The following is a 17,735-nucleotide window of genomic DNA, read 5'->3' as shown; positions in this document are numbered from 1 at the left end:
ACACTCTGTCTGTCTCAAACCCCATTGGACAGCGTGTGTTTTACAAACCCCTCTAGACAGTGTTTCAAATTTTTCCAGTTCTCTCAAAATTTTTAAAATCCTGTTGAATCTTATAAAATTCCCACTGAATTTTTCCAAATATCCGTCAAAATTTTTACAATTTCACTTCAAAATTTCTAAAATTCCAGTTGAGAGTCTTAAAATTAATGTTGAATTTTTTCAAATTACTGTTAAAATTTTTGAAGTTTTTTAAGATTTTTAAATTTTCACCTCAAAATTTCTGAAATTCTAGTTGAAGTTTGTAAAATTAGTGTTGAAATATTTCAAATTCCCTTCAAAATTTTTCAATTCCTTTAAAATTGTTCAAATTCCCATTGAAATTTTTGAAATTCCTTTCAAATTTTTGAAATCCTGTTGAAATTTTTAAAATTCTCACTGAAATTTTCCAAATCCCTGTCAAAATTTTTACAATTTCACATCTATATTTCTCATATTCCATTTGATATTTGTAAAGTCAGTGTTGACATTTTTCAGTTCGTTCAAAATTTTTAAATTCCCATCAAATTTTTTTAATTCCTGCCGCGATGAAGAGACGGGGGCGCAACTTGATGCAAGCAAAGTGTCCACTTTATTGTTCTCTACACAATCTTTTTATACTGTTACATACATTACAACTACTATCGTGGATTATACTGATTGGTATACCAACTAATTAGCTCATACATATTACAAAAGCTGAGCTCATGATAGGTTAGTAAGAAAGCATGCATATCTTATCTTAGGTCCTTGTAACTACATGCCTTTCGTGTTAGGAAAGCTTCGCGCGACTATAACAAGATACTGTTGCCAAACCACCAGTTCCTGTGCTTTGTTCTTACACCCATCGGCTGTAATTTTCCACAACCCCCCAGTAACTTCCCATGCTAACACAGCAGGTCCAATAACTAAAATCAGCACATTGCCTATAAATACAGCCAAGATAACCCACATCTCCCCCTTTTTGTTTTCAAACATTTGCTTCTTCCCAAGGTCGGCGCCCAACCAGTTCGAGGACGTCTTGCTTCTGTACTGGGAGTTTTCGGGAGGTCTTGTGCTTGTACAAGAAAAATCTTATTTACTGAAGCGGTTATCGACTTTTGTAAGCACTGCAAAATACATGGAATCGTTAGTAATAATACACAAATTACTAAAAGGATCAAAATTCCCTGTTTAAGTAAATCTTTTATCCACCCTGTAATTCCCCAAGAAGCTAGCCACCCATCGAGTCCATCCATTCCTTCCTGCACATTGTGAATCCTTTCTCGTAGTTCTGCAATCTGTTTATGAATGCTCACAGAGTGGTCAGATAGATTCATGCAACACATTCCTTCAAATTCTTGACATCCATGTCCGTGGGCTAGTAAAAGGAAATCTATGGCGGCACGATTCTGTAAGACTACATGTCGTAAGCTATCTACATCTTGAGCTAATCCTGACAAAATGTCAGAGGTCGTGTTAAATTCTTTGACAGCCCAGCATGCCAATTGTTTTATTTTATTCCAATTGCTTGCGGCCATTCCACCAGGCAAAAATAGGGACAGAGCTATAGTAGATCCTAAAGACCCTAAATTGACGCGATCATCGCAATCTGGTTGTAATTGTCGCAATGACCTTTTTGATCTGGTACTATTGCTCAGGGAACGATTAAGCACGTCCCTCATATGGGGTGCGAACAGCGTAAGTCTCCCAATATAACAAGGTCCTCCCACAGGTTTAAAAGGAATTCCGGGCCATGCTCTATCTCCACAAATCAAGAAATAGCCTTTTGGCAACCTTACCTGTCCAGTGATATTGGCCACATCTCTAGTCCCTGTATTCATCGAAATGTTCCAATGACCAGAGTTACCTGACACGTTTTGATAATGAATCAGTGAATCTAATGTCTCTTTGTGACCATCTCGAATCAAATACCCAGTCCAGCTATCACCAAAATAGACCACTCCAGTCCCGTTAACAGGAAGAATCTCCGGACTCATATTAGAGCAATTTTCGCGATTTGAGATGTTCTCCCATTCCCCCTGTGGAGGGAAGGAGCCCCAAAGTGTCAGTTCCTGAAACGGTAAGTGATTAGAGAAATTGAGCCTTTGAATTAAGCCTTGCTGGAGCATGGCTCCCTGCTCTACTGGCCAGTCGCTACTTTTTATACACCATCCGTCACTGTTATTTCTCCTCCATTGCCAATATGAGGAATTGAGTACATTCGACAAATCAGGGGTGTTAACGTAACCTCGAAAATCGTCTAGGTGTACATATGGATACCCAATTAAACATGTTCTAAACGGATCGCTTACTTGCGCCAGGGACAGACAAAAGTCTGTGGTCCCAGTACGATTTGCCCACGTGAGCCACACATTAGTACGAGGGCCAACATGATGTAAATCAAAGCTAAGACCTAAGCTTATAGTACTTAACAAAAAGATTAATACTTGGCCCATTCCTGCAGGCTCTTAGTCTTCCTTCTGTTTCTCTTTTTCCGACACCTCCTTTTTGTTTCCTCCCACTTATCGGGGTTTACTTCCCAGGTCTGTGGTACTGGAACAGATTTATCACATTCAATGGCTTTCCAAAGGACAATATTTGATTGCTCAAAAATATACCTATGCCATTTTTCTAATTTTTCCTGATAGGAGCGAGTTCTATCGCCCTCAATTCCAGTTTCCACTGACAGCCTCTGTAAGAGCCCTTGATAATCCTGCAAACAATAGTCACACCACCGTTTTACGCGGCACCTATTTACCCACTGTGGTCTTTCGCAGTCAGCACAAATTCTAAGGATCCAGAAATTGCACACTTCGCAGTCTGGACATTGAAGCTCTCGCTTATCTGTTTCTGAGACGGAATTCATTCGGGAGCAACGTTCTCCTCATCGAACGCAGGTTCTGGAGCGTTATCAGAGGACTGCCGTTGCAATGTTTCTCGGAAGGGTCTCACGTTCTTTGCCGGGATCCAGCGAGGACCTCTCTCTGTGGAAACACAAGCATAACCTCTACCCCATGTAACAAGGGGATAGGGTCCCATCACTTTACCTGTTTCGGGGTCCCGGATCAATACTGGCGGCTTAATCTTGGGTTCAAAAAGGGTGTTTGTGCTAAAATGACGAACTACTGGAGGATTGCTGTCTAACAGGGAACAATTCAAAAAATTAAAAACATACAAGGCTTTCTGTAAGCGCTCCTCTGGTGTAGCAGCCCCTATTCCCCCTTTTTGTTTTAATAACAAACGTAAGGCCTGCAGCATTTTGATGAAAAAAGGAGTGGCTGAGTCGAGCTTGCGCTAATCGATCTGGTAACACCTGCACTGGTAGCGTAAGCAAATCCGCTTGTCGGTTCCCTTCTGCAATAAAACCAGGTAGAGAAGTGTGAGATCGAACATGCATAATAAAATAAGGATGAAGGCGGGAATCTAACAGGAAAATGAGTTCTTGTAACAGATTGAACAGTGCCGCATGAGAAATATCCCGTAGCACAGAAGCTTCTGCTCGGCTAACAATTCCTGCAACATAAGCAGAATCAGTGATTATATTGAGAGGGGCAGACCATTTTCGAAACACTCGAACAACTGCAGATAATTCTACTATTTGAGGAGAACCCTGTACAGTCTCTACATCTGAGCTCCACCGTTCCCGATGTTCATCCCACCAAAGGATAACAGACTTGTGAGATTTGCCAGACCCATCTGTGAATACAGTGAGGGCTTGTAAAGGCTGGTCACTCCGCTTTGGAACAGGTAAAAGGTGAAAATCAACGCTTAACAGCTTGTGAGAAGGCGGATGAGAAGTGAGTTGGCCTGCATAGCCAGTCAGGGCTATACCTAGTGCATCTGATTGTTGTTGTAGCCATTGCAGGTAAACAGTTGTTACTGACATACATATAAGGATAAAGTCCGTGCCCGCCAGGGTAAGTAATCGCTGTCTGGCCCTGATGATTAAAGATGCAAACATCTCATGTTGGGTAGAAATCGTCTTTGTGGCTTGGTTAGGCAGAAAAATCCATTCAATGATTAGTAAAGGGTCCATTTTCTGGCAGTCCCATTGAAAAATAAGCGCATAAGGCTGTCTAGCAGGATTAAGGATGATTAATTGAAAAGGCAATTCTGGTTCCCATCGATGCGCTTGTCTGGAGGCAATTGCTGTTGCAGCTTTATGCAAGGAAGCTATGGCTTCAGGACTAAGAGTTCGCGGAGCGTTTAAATCCGAGCTTCCTTTAAGCATTTCGAATAAGGGACGAAGGTCCGCATTACTGATTCCTAACAATGGTCTGACCCAATTGATTGTACCCAGCAGTTTTTGTACATCATGTAAGTTCTTTACATTTGCCTGTATCTGTAAGGGTTGCGGGGTAACAGTCTGAGCCCTTATACGCCATCCTAAGTATTTCCAAGGTGGCATTCTTTGAATTTTTTCTGGTGCAATACAGAGGTCTGCTGATTTTACAGCAGCCACGACAAGGGCTACAGCTTCCTCCATGACTTCATGGTGCTGTGCTGCCACTAGAATGTCATCCATATAATGATATAACAATGCAGCAGGCACTGCAGTTCTAACAGGACTAAGTATCTTTGCTACATACCATTGGCATATTGTAGGGCTATTTTTCATTCCCTGCGGTAGCACAACCCACTGATATCTTTGCAAAGGAGCTTGCATGTTGACGCTTGGCACAGAAAAGGCAAATTTAGGGGCATCATCTGGATGCAATGGAATGTTGAAAAAACAATCTTTGAGGTCTATGATAGTTAAATGCCAATCTCGAGGGATCATGGTAGGTGACGGAAGCCCAGGCTGCAGGGCCCCCATATCTTCCATAGCGTCATTAATTTTTCTGAGGTCATGGAGCAGGCGCCACTTGCCAGTCAGTTTTTTAATAACAAAGATAGGCGAGTTCCAAGGACTCGTTGAGGGTACAATATGTCCCATAGATAGTTGTTCGTTAACTATTTCTTGGAGGGCGTGAAGTTTTTCCAGTGGCAGGGGCCATTGATCAATCCAAATAGGAGTGTCTGTCTTCCAGGTTAACTTTGGGGTTTCACGCCCCTCAATGGCCCCACCTAAAAATGTGTCTGAATAGACACCCCCCACTGAGACAACACATCACGTCCCCACAAGACCATAGGTACTGGTAAGATAAACGGTTTGACTGAGGCAACTTGTCCTTCTGAATTTTGAACTTGTATTATTTCTGCGCTTTGGCGGCTAGCTCCGCACCCCCCAATCCCTGCTAACGTCTGAGAGATATCAGCTAAAGGCCACCTAGAAGGCCACTTCGCTTGAGAAATAACGGTAACATCTGCACCTGTATCAATGATTCCACTCAACACGACTTGCTGACCTCTGCAAATGAGGGTACATTGACATATAGGACGCTTTTGTGAGACGGCTTGAGCCCATAAAATTAGTGGTTCTCCCGTAGACCCAAAGCTTCCCTGTCTCCGTGGGAGCATTTGGTCAGGGATTGAGACATAGTCCTCCTTAGGGATCAGTATCAATTGAGCAATACGACTTCCCTCTGGTACTGTGCAAGGAGGAAATGGGGTCCAAGCCATAATTTTGATTTCGGAATTACTGTCAGGATCAATTACTCCAGGCAATACAAAAAGCCCTGACAGGGTGGCGGATGATCTTCCCAATAATAAAGCCTGCGTTTGAGGAGGCAAAGGGCCTGCAACTTTGGTAGGCAGTAAGTGAACAGAGGAATCAAGCAGCGTTACTGTGTGGGCGGTTGCCAGGTCCAGGCCGGCGCTCCCTGCTGTTGCGGGAGAGAGACTGGAAACCCTCCGGTCCCCCGCTCCTCCCCCCGCGCTTGCAGGGGCGTTGAGGCTGGCCGCGGAACTTGTGTCTGCACGCGCCGCGGGTTCGCGCTCCACTGCCGGTTTCCCGGTATGGGATGCCCATTCACATCATATTTAGATTTACATTGGTTTGCAAAATGCCGTCCCTTCTGGCATCTGGGACAAATACCAGGTGCTGGGGGTCTCTTCCCCCCGGCGCTGCGACAATCTCTTTTAAAGTGACCTGGCTTCCCACAACCGAAACAGTTCTGTTGCTTACTGTTTCCCACAGGTCCGCGCATGGCCGCAAAGGCAGCAGCCATCGCTTCATATTTATAATCCATAGTGCCAATTCTGTTACACGCCTCAATCATCTCAATCAAATTAGGATTTTGGTTTGGAAGCGATTTTAAAAGTTTTTTGCAATCAGCGTTGGCATTTTCCACTGCTAATTTAAGTAATAGGATATCTCGAGCCTCGGTATTATCTACTTGCCGATCTAAGGCTTGTTTCAAGCGGTCTACAAATTGCATATACGGCTCTCGGGGCTCTTGGGTGATATTAGTAAACGCTTTCTGAGGCTTTTGAGAATCAGGAACTTTCAATAAAGCCTTTTTCGCTTCCTCCCGGACTGCTTCTAAGGCTTCTCGGGGGATATCCCTTGCCTGTCCGGCCGGGTCTGCATGTTGCCCAGTCCCAGTAAGATGTTCTATGGTTAAGGCAGCTAGGGCAGCATTCGCATGTCCCGCATACCCCAACAAAATTGTCTGCAGCCCCGTTCTCCATTGAGACTCCCACATTGTATATTGCGTCGGGGTTAATAACAATCGCGCGAGAGATTTTAAATCATGTGGGGTCATGACATATGTATCGAATACAGAAGATAAAAGGCTTGCAAAATAAGGAGAAGGCAACCCGTGCTCGGTAACCGTACGACGCAACTCCTTAATCACTGAGAAGGATAATGCTTCCCATTGAGCCGCCCCCCCCCTTCCTTGATATATAACAGGCGCTACTATAGTCCTTGCTATCTCTAACTCCCCCTCCTTTAAGGCTTGGCGTTTGATCTCTCCCCAGGCATTATGAGGATCAGGAGGGAAAAGATCGGGTTCTTTTTCGGGATCAACAGGTCCGGGATCAAAGGGATCATCCTCCGGGGGATACCCCGCTGCACAGGCCAAGGGGGGTAGTGACGGTAATGATGGTGCAGAGGGCTTTGTCTCCCCTTCTGAACCTCGTTGGCTCTGCTCTTGCGCTTTCACAGTCTCAAAAATTTTTCTCCATCGTGGGAGCATACGTTGCGCTTCCTCATTTCCAGAGGTAGCTGCATCCCATAATTTCACCCGTACATCGTCCCAAAGTTCCCGGGTAAAAATCGAAGAAGCAGTAACTGTAGGGATCTTAACCTGGACCCATTTAAGGATCAGCTTGAGGTCCTGACCCGAAAGGGTCTTTTCCCCATGCTTATTAAGTAAAGCTTTCATTAGCTCATAAACGTCTCTTTCAGGGGAACTCGTCTGATTCCCCATTTTGCTAGTTTCCCGCAGCTCACCTCTCGTTCCAGACGGGGGTGATGACTTCAGTAGCCGGCTTTTCCCTGCTCCTTGTAGCAGCGTTCCCAGTTCTGCGGGACTCGCAGCACGCCACCAGATAGGTGATTATCAGCCTCCGGCGGAGTCTTCACCAAAGATCACGTCGGGGGTCACCATTTGCCGCGATGAAGAGACGGGGGCGCAACTTGATGCAAGCAAAGTGTCCACTTTATTGTTCTCTACACAATCTTTTTATACTGTTACATACATTACAACTACTATCGTGGATTATACTGATTGGTATACCAACTAATTAGCTCATACATATTACAAAAGCTGAGCTCATGATAGGTTAGTAAGAAAGCATGCATATCTTATCTTAGGTCCTTGTAACTACATGCCTTTCGTGTTAGGAAAGCTTCGCGCGACTATAACAAGATACTGTTGCCAAACCACCAGTTCCTGTGCTTTGTTCTTACACCCATCGGCTGTAATTTTCCACAACCCCCCAGTAACTTCCCATGCTAACACAGCAGGTCCAATAACTAAAATCAGCACATTGCCTATAAATACAGCCAAGATAACCCACAATTCCCATTGAAATTTTTCAAATTCCTTACAAAATTTTTAAATCCTGTTGAAACTTTAAAAGTTCTGCTGAAGGTTTCCAAATCCCCATTATAATTTTTACAATTTCTCATCAAAATTTCTAAAATTCCAGTGAAATTCTTAAAATTAATGTTCAAATTTTTAAAATTCCCATCTAAATTTTTAAAATTTCTATTGAAATTTTGTCAATTCGTTTTGAAATGTTTAAAATTCCCATTCATTTTTTTCAATTGCTGTTCAAATTGTTCAAATTTTCTTCAAAATGTTTCAAATTTCATTTCAAAATTTTTCAAGTCCTGTTGAAACTTTTTAAATTCTCAAAAGAATTTTTCAAATGTTTGTCAAAACTTTTCAATTTCACATCCAAATTTCTAAAATTCCAGTTGTAATTCTTAAAATTAATGTTCAAATTTTTAAAGGTCCCATCAATATTTTAAAAATCCCTGTCAATATTCTTCAAATTTTTCTCAAAATTTTTACAATTTTACTTCAAAATTTTTAAAATCCCAGTTGGAATTTGTAAAAGTAGTGTTGAAATTGTTCAAGTTTCCTTCATAATTTTCAAAATCCTAACAAAATTTTTCAAATTCCCTTCTAAATTTTTACAATTTCACTTCGCAATTTCTAAAATTGCAGTTGAAATTTGCAAAATTAATGTTGAAATTTTTAAAATTCCCTTCATGACTTTTGAATTCCTGTCCAAATTGTTCAAATTCCCATTGAAATCTTTCAAATTCCTTTCAAAATTTTTAAATCCTGTTGAAACTTTTAAAATTCTCACTAAATTTTCCAAATCCCCATCAAAATTTTTACAGTTTCACATCAAAATTTCTAAATGTCCAGTTGAAATTCTTAAAATTAATGTTAAAATTTTTAAAGTTCCCATTCAAAATTTTTAAATCCCCACCAAAATTCTTTGATTTTTTGTTAAAATTTTTACAATTTCTTGTCAAAAATTCTAAAATTCCAGTTGAAATTTGTAAATTTAATGTTGAAATTGTTCAAGTTTCCTTCTAAAATTTTCAAAATCCCCAACAAAATTTTTCAAATTCCCATCAAAATTTTTAAATTTCACATCACAAGTTCTGAAATTCCAGTTGAAATTCTTAAAATTAATGTTGAAATTTTTAAAGTTTCCTTCAAAAGTTTCCTTCCTTCCATGGCCCTGGAAGAGGCTGAGGCGTTTTCTTGGAGTTGCATCCAGCAAAAGTTAAGTTTCAATAATTCCAGAATGAAACCATCCTAACATGAAGCACAGCGCTGGCCATTCCCAACTTCCATCACCAAAAGCAAAAGGCAGACCAGCTGCTTCTTTAAGGCAGCATAGACAAAATAAAGACGCTTGGAACCACAGCAACTCTTCTGTGCAAAACCTGATCATTTGATTGCTATGGAGGAAATTCAGCCTCCCTGGGAAAAGAAGTTTGAATTTTGGGAAATGAGTTACCCAAGGCCTTTTTGGAAGAACGTTACATTTGAATCCCATTTGACTATCAAAACCAGCCTTTAAAGCTTGGTGTAGGAAAGAAGCAAACAGATCGATGTCTCCTGGAGCTCTGCAGTGTGATCAGACCCACTCTCTGGGCACTACCCAGTGAGACACATAAACCTTCATGCACGGACACAGCTCCCAAGCACGACTCCAGCCCTCCCTCATTGCTCCCTTGCATTTTTCAGCATGGCTTTTGCTGTTAATTTAGCAAGAACTCCTCCTGTTGGCAAACTACTGTTGGTAACAAATTACTTGTTGGTCAACAAGTCCAATGGCTTTGTAGCCTACACTGGGACCCAGATTGCTCCTAGGAAGGAAGTGTTGATTTCAGAGAGAACACATAATACAGATTAAAGAGAAGTACACATTGCTGAGTCAACACCTTGAACTGGGCACCTACTGAATTGGAACTGGGAGGCTTAGAGGAGTCAATGCAGCTGTGATTTAGGGCCCAGCAAGTCCCGTGTGTCAAAAGTGTTCCAAATCGTGCTGAGGAAACAGATGCTTCCCACAAAATGATGTGGGTATCTCTAGATGTGCATCACTATCTTTCTGGCCACGGCCCCAACTGACTTGTTGCGGCACAGCCCCGCAGCACCAGAACATGTTGCTGGTCACCTCCCACCTGAGGAGTGCAGGTTGGACAGCTGTGGCAAGTTACTTGCTTTTGTTCTATGTCAGTTTTACTCCTTTTGCTTTTCATGAAGTGAGGCTGTTTCACATCCACTCCATCATGACGTTCCAATTTCCCTGAAAGTGCTGGCGTCACCTCATCCCCAAGAAGGACCGCACTGTGAGCAGGAGGAATACACCAGTCCAAGCCAGGAAAAGAAGGGCTCTGCTCCGGGGACATGGCGGTGCTGTGCTTTATCCTGAGCCCCCAGCCGATCGCAATACAACTCTGCCCTTCCCAGGCAGAAATTCCCCGCAGGGCAACTGGAGGCTGGGGAGAGAGATGCTGCTGCTCCCGGTGCTGCCCCAGTCATTGCAATCAGCTCTGGTTCTGTGCAGTGCACGGGGGTGCTGGGGAAGAGGAGGATGCTGCGAAGGCTGCAGCCCGGGGCATGCAGCAGCCACAGACAGCCATGGCTGGTTTGCAATGCGCCACACAGGGATCAGCAGCTGCTGCGGCTCTTGGCTAACTGGGTTTATACCTGAGCCTCCCTCCATTTTTGGGCCCCAGAAACCCAGGGCAGAGTAACTCACACCTGAGACGAAGCTCTGAGTGGGTGGATTTCTTGTCAAGACCAGCACTGTTTGCGGCGCTTCTCCCCGGTGTCTCAGGCCTGAACGTGCTCTCGTGACACTGGAAGCCTCGTGCATCAGAGCCTTGTGCAGAGATGGATCATGGCTCAGATTTCCAGCAAGGGAGCGAGCAGCCAGCTCTTCATGACTTGGAAGACCCTCGGGGGAGGTGAGGGACCACATGTGGGTTTGGAGGGTCTCGCCTGTATCAGCTAATATAGGTGCTCCAAAACACCCCCGCAACAGGGTGGTTCCTTGTGAGACGAAGGGGATGCCGTACGGTGCAGGTCAAGAAGGCCAAGTCGGCAATAGATCTCAAATGTTCCGAGTCCTGGACTGGAATTGGAGACAGGCGGGTGGGAAGGGAGCTTGAGGGGGATCCGGTCAAACTGCCGGCTTGCAGCAGCACCAGCCCAGGGCTTCCCGCAACCAATGCCAGGACACCCCGAGGACAGAGATTTCCTGCAGCCTTCTGTGTCCCGAGGTGGAGCAGGAACAGATGAGCACAGGGGGAAAACCGCCATTTTTTTTTTATTGTGGATTTATTGATTTCTGAAAACAATCCAAGGCCGAGCAGAGGCTGGCAGCACCATGTCCTCAGGGCAGGTGAATGCCGCAGTCGCCGTCCATGCACCTATCCCTGGCTTGGCACCCTCAGACACTCCCTCTGGACCCTGCGCAGGCTCAGGACCAGCCGCATGTGCAGGCACCCGCGTGGCGCTGGCAGCCGGGCTCTACTCCTCTTGCTGTCCCGCCGTGCAGCTGCAGCGGAAAGCCCTGTGCAGAGCCCGGAGTGCCCTCCTGAACCGGGAAGGCCATCGCTGTGGAGCTGGGCCATGCGCTGGGCAGGCGATGTCTGCACTGGTCTCTCTTCCATGCTCTGCAGACATTGGAGAAACCGTGTTCTCTTCTTCATCCTTTGCAACTGGGACGAGAGGGGCTGTGCTGGCCTGTCCCTCATCCTCTCCTGCCAAATGAGCCTCAATGGCTTCAAGTCCTGCAGGTGCTGGTGCTGCCACTGGAACATCCATGCATTTGGCCAGGTCCTGCTGTTCCACCGGTTGCTGGCCAGGTCCCTGGATCTCAGCCTCAGCCCTGCACACAGCCTCACTGATGATGTACTGCACAATGTCTGCCAGGTCCACACTGTCCTCTGTGGGGCTGTGCTGGGCAGGTGCTGGGCGCTCTGCCTCTGCTGCTGCCTCCATGTCTGTGCAGCTGGGCAAGCCAGACCCCTCCTGGGGACCTGCAGGGGCATCCTGGAGGTGCTCCTGGACCGAGGGGTTGATCCAGATGCTGTGGATGGTGTCTCCGCCTTGGCACCCCTCTTTGCTGTTCTCGTCTTGCAAGTCCATGCGCTGGGCCAGGTCCTGCTGTTCCTCCGATTCCTGGCCAGCTGCCATGATCTCAGCCACAGCCCTGCGCATGGCCTCACTGACGATGCGCTGAGCTGTGTCCCACAGAGCCATGTCGACGGCTGTGGGGCAATGTGGGGCAGGTGCTGGGCACTCTGCCTCTGCTGCTGCCTCGTTGTTGGTGCTGCGAGGCCAGCTAGACCCCTCCTGGGGACCTTTATGGTGGTCCTGCAAGTGCTCCTGGATCAAGGGAGTGACCCAGGTGCTCTGGAGGGTGTGCTGGCCAAGGCTGTGACTGATCTGCGAGCAGGAGGAGGAGCAGGACACATGGGATGGAGGCGGCAGTCCCGGCACTGCAGCAGCTGCTTGCGGCCCCGTCCAACCACCGGCCTCTCCCTCCTGCCCTGTCCTGTCCCTCCCCTGTGGCCTATGGAGTAAGGGGGGCAGCCCGAAGGGCTGGGAGTGGGTGTTCGCCTCCTCGTCAATGGGCATCTTGGGTCTCGTCTATCACAGAGCTACAGTGAGCACCCAGGGGAGATGCTGCCTCCTGAGAAGCTGCTGCCTCCTGAGAAGCTGCTCTCCTGGGAGTGAGCACCCCAGTGCTCTCGCTCCTTAAATACCCCCATGGTCAGGGCGGGGACCCCCGTGTCACAATGGCCTCTGGCTGTGACGACCCCATGTCACAATGGCCTCTGGTTATGACGTCACAGAACCCGGGCGGTCGTCACGGAGACACCCACCTCCGGGCCCGGCTGGGACTGGCTGTGCGTGCCGTGGGGCAGCCCCTGCTTGAAGGAGGAGGGAGCAGAGAATGGCGAGGGAAGCTGTCCCCAGCACACAGGACCCCGTCCCCCAGAGCTTTGCTCAGAGACGCTGCTGCCTGCTCCACTACACCTGCAAGAATCCGCATTCAGAGCTTGGTTGCAGGACAAACCAAGGGCCACTCTACAGCCTCACCACACTGATTCTTTGTTTTTGTCGTGGTTTGATCGTGGGGAGACAATCAAAACCATGGGAGAACGTTTCCCTTCACCCTTTTTCCCCCTTCCCCCTTCAGGCCACAGTAGTCTACAGTTAACCTCCACTCATCGCTAGACTTACACACTGGCCAAATTGGGCTACTGAAAGGTGAGCGAGTCTTCCTGATCACACCCTGGCTTTCCAGTTGATGAATCAATTTCTGAATAGGAATCCAAGAGTCCCGATTGGTGCGATACTGTCGACAATGCACCATTGTGGTAGCAACTGGCACCTGCTGATCATCAACCATCAGCAGTCCTACAACAGAAGGGCCATCTGAAAGACCAGGAAAATCAGACAGCTGTTCAATTCTCTCAGTGTCCACAGCTGCTATCCCAAATGCCCACCTATACCCTTCTGGGTCCTTAAAATACCCTCTCTTAAGGTAGTCTGTGCCAAGGATGCACGGAACATCTGGCCAGTCACAATGGGATGCTTTTGCCAATTTTTTTCCAGTTAGGCTCACTTCAGCCTCTACAACAGTCAGCTCTTGGGATTCCCCAAGTCACTCCAAAAATACTGATGAGTTGTGTCCCCTTACAGTCTGAAGGAATTATTGTGCACTGAGCAGCAGTGTCCACCAAAGCCTTGTACTCCTGAGGGCGTGTTGTACCAGCCCATCTTATCTGTACCGTCCAGTAAACTCTGTTATCCCTTTCCTCTGCCTGGCTGGAGGCAGGGCACCTCTAATCTCGGTCTTCCACGGTCACTTGGTGTGAATTAGAGGTTCCTTCACAAGCACCAGAATCTCTTTTGTAAACCGGGGCAGCCCTTTTCCTAGAAGCCTGCCCTGTTAACTCGTGCACTCGTTCTTGAAGTTCCCCAGCAGGTTTATTGTGCCACTTACTCATATCTTCTCCCTGCTCACGAAGGAAGGACCACAGTAAACCTCTGATGGTGGCCTGCCTGTGTTCTCTCTCTCTGGAGATTGGGGACACCTTCTCTCTCTCTGGGGACTGGAAACGCTTTCTCTCTCTCTCTGGATATTGGAAATGCTTTCTCCTAATAGCTGAAACATTGGTTCCTACAAATCGAGAGTCATGTGTGTGTTCCCTGAGTGCTTTCATTTTTCTCAACAGCTTTTCAAAACATTCAACAGTTGTTTCACTCAGTTTCTCCACCCTAGAGACATAAGCCCCTAGGGGATCAGAAAGGTTTTCCTCAAATTCCCAGAGCCGCTCAGTCATGTCATTAATACTTTGTCTACCACCAGTTGACACGAACGTTCCTGCCAATATCTTAGCATATGGAGCTGGTGCACTCTGTGAGAATCTGCGCCACATAGACCGTGTACACTCAACTCTGTCTGGATTCACCCCCTCCTGGCTATCTGGCCCAAAATAGATAATCTCTCGTGCAGCTAACTCTCTCAGGAACTGGATACCTCACTCCGTAGCATTCCATTTCCTTGATGTGCACTGACAGTCATCCTTGTTACGAAACCTTGTTTTCATGGCTGTCAAGAGTCGGGTCCAGAGGGCCGTGGGGTTGGGCTCACTGGCAATTGCCCTATCAAGGGCGGAATCCCTTGACAGGGATCCCAACTGTTTGGCTTCTCCGCCCTCCAGTTCTCTTGTGTCAGCCCCGTCATCCCAGCATCGGAGCATCCAGGTTAACATATTCTCACCATCTTTACGAGTATATTCTTTTCGCAACTCTCTTAGCTCACTTGGAGAAAAAGACCGGCTAACGGTCACTTCCTCCCCTGTTGACACCCCGGGGGATGAATGTGGCCCCTTGCCATCATCTGCAGCCCGATTAGTCTTCTTAGTCGCTTTCTTACAACCGGCTACTGATGCCGATATGGGCTTAACATTATTGCTGGGCTTGTTTTTGCTACAACAGGAACAATGCCCCGTATTTGAGGAAGAAGCTTGAGCCTGAGTAGCCATGGTGTTTATGACTGGGGAAGTGGCGGCTGTAATAAGTGATGGTCAAAACTGTTAATGTTGAACAAATCGAGTAGGATTCAATTGTATTATGCATATTATTGTAAGCAGTAACTGCGCTTGTGCAAGTTTGATTATGTTTTGTAGAACCTTGTAGTAGTAGTTAAAGCCAATGCCATAAATAACAGGACTCCCAGATGGTGCCATAAATAACAGGACTACCAGGTGGTGCCATAAATAACAGGACTACCGGATGGTGTCATAAATAACAGGACTCCCGGATGGTGCCACAGATAATAGGACTCCCAGATGGTGTTACAGATAACAGAGCGCCCGGATGTTGCAACAGATAACAAAAGTTCCAGAGACGGAAATTCCCAGCACGTAAACGAGCGTATAACATATATAAGCACATACGAAAGGTTGATTTGGTGTGCCTGTTGGCGGAACTGAGCTTCCCCCGGTCACCCAGCGCTGTTTTGCTTAATTACCGCTTGCTAAATAAAATCGATTGATTGACTCAGAATCAATTTATTGGCTCTTATTTATAACAGCGGCCACAACGGCAGCCCCTTTTCCAGCCTCACCAGACACCGTGCAACTCTCATTGATCAAAAGATACACAAGCCTTCGATTTAACCTAATCTCTCCTAACAAATATATGAATACTAAGATATTTGTCAGGACAGAGATCAGTATCATAGTTCTTTCAAAACTCCATGAATATTCCAAGTGCTCAAAAACATCACGAATCGGCTCAAATGAGAAGGGAGAAGTATGCTGAGTCCTACTTTCCCAAGATTCACTAGCCCATTTAGCAAACACATAACTGGAATTTAGCTCTCCTGGCAGTCTCTCAAGGTACAGCAGAAAGGAGCAGAAACTCATTATTGGTTGCACTACCATAAAGTAAACCACTGCCAAGCCACAGAGTACCGTTATAAGCATGGTCCAGTTCTTTGTCGTTATCTAATGTAAAACTCTATTGACAAGAAACATCCAGGGAAAACATGGAATACTTGTGCAAAAGGTATCAAATAACTTACAGAAAATATACCACAGCATTTTTCAAATCAAAGTAATTCACCTCTACGTTAATACCACTATTCAATATTCTAAACACCCAGACCTGCAAGTCTTGTAATCCTATGAGTTAACACTGTGCCAGGAAAATTCAAAGGTACTGTTGATCAGTTTTAAAAACCTCCCGGTTTTTTTCCCCGTGCCACCCCACGCTGAGCCTGCCGCGTGGCCACGTGGAGCCGAGCCGCGCTCAAACAAAGACACGCCAGACAGCGACACCTAGTGCCCGCGCTGCACAACACTGAGCCCGCCACATGGCCGCCGAGGCAAAGGCTGATAGCGGCAGAGAAACGGCAGGGCGCAGGAGCACGAGGGTCCGACCCTGCCCTTATAAGTGCCAAAATACTAAAAATTTCTCAAGTCCCGAATTTGCCCGCATTCTCCACCAATTATCTGTCGTGGTTTGATCGTGGGGAGACAATCCAAACCGTGGCAGATGGTTTCCCTTCACCCTTTATTCCTCTTCAGCAACCCTCCCTCTCTCCTTCCCCCTCCTTCTCACTAGGATGTGGGGAGGACAGGAAAAGAGAAAAGTAAAGGAAAAGAGAATTGGGAAACTTAAAACGTTTACTAAGACTAGGAAAACGAACACACGGCAAAAATAACACAGAAACAAACATTGGAAAACCAGTCCTGAAGTCCAGCAGCATCCCACAGTTGAACCGGAAACAGCACGAGACTTCAGCTTGCAGGAACAGTAGAATGAAGGAAAGCAGTCCAATGAAAAACAACCCATGTACCGAGCAGCCCATGCAAAAAGAGAGCAAGCCAGTCCACGTGCTCTGCTTTTATAGGCAGGAAATCGTGAATGGGATGGAATACCCCTATTGGTCAGTTCGTGGCCACATGACTCGGGCCAGTTCCTTCCATTGCTCCCCGCTTCCGCTTCAGCCCAAAACGGGGGGGGGGGTGGTTCACAACACCAGGACGGTTTTCAACATGATCGTCATGAGTTTTCTTAAGTAGGTATGAGCCTCCTTTGAAGAAATAGGCTGAAGCCACATTCACAAGACCACACAGTCCATTTTCAGCAATAGAATCTACCGTTTCCCCCTTTAGTGACAACCAGGGTTCTCTCAAGGTGCGCTTTTACAGTACTTCTGAGCTGTTCAGTGACTCACTTGCTAAAGGAGGTGGCCTCATCCAACTCCCAGTTTTAGCCTGCCAGCTCTCCAATGCATTGCCTCTGCCACCTTCCTTCCACCGGGCCCTAAGTGCATTCTACTACCTGGTTAGGGAGGTGCACGTGCCACCGGTCCCAAAGCATCACTCTGGGGACCCATCATAGCTGGCCATTACCTCTCAGCTGCTGCACCAGCCAAACCTTTCTGGAACAGCAAACTCTCAGAATCTGCTCCAGGTCTGTAAGAGTCGGTCCAAAACCAGTATCTGCCTGAACATCGCTACCAAGAACAGACTGACAGTGACTTAGAGAGAGGCTTGAGGAGAAGCATTGTGTTAAACAGGTGTCTCCAACATGGAAGGCTACTGCTAACAATGGCTGCTGTGTGGAGTTTGCTTGCTGCTTCAGCCAAGCTAGCCCCCACCTCCTAAAAGGGACTGTTAGACAGGTCTCTCTGACCCAGGGACAACCACTGCCATCCAGAAGATGGATTCTTGCCTGCAGCCTCAGTCACACCTTGTCCCCCACCCGCTCCCTCGAACAAAGGATAACAAAAAAGAGCATGCCCAGAAGCTCACCAAG

The 17,735-nt window shown here is 46.5% G+C and overlaps 1 long non-coding RNA gene across 1 annotated transcript in view; it reads right to left on the bottom strand.

The window, feature by feature from the left end:
- Nucleotides 1–609: 609 nt before the first annotated feature.
- Nucleotides 610–17,735, bottom strand: part of LOC135577830 (uncharacterized) — a 128,623-nt gene continuing 111,497 nt past the window's right edge. Inside the window, exon 2 of the long non-coding RNA XR_010469357.1 lies at nt 610–1,145. This is a non-coding gene — a long non-coding RNA (uncharacterized LOC135577830). The remainder of the gene's footprint in view (nt 1,146–17,735) is intronic.

The sequence above is a fragment of the Columba livia genome, unplaced genomic scaffold (assembly GCF_036013475.1).
Source record: "Columba livia isolate bColLiv1 breed racing homer unplaced genomic scaffold, bColLiv1.pat.W.v2 Scaffold_146, whole genome shotgun sequence".
NCBI classification, from domain to species: domain Eukaryota; kingdom Metazoa; phylum Chordata; class Aves; order Columbiformes; family Columbidae; genus Columba; species Columba livia.
The sequence above is the reverse complement of the archived record's forward strand: the minus strand, read 5'-3'. Positions and strand labels throughout refer to the sequence as shown.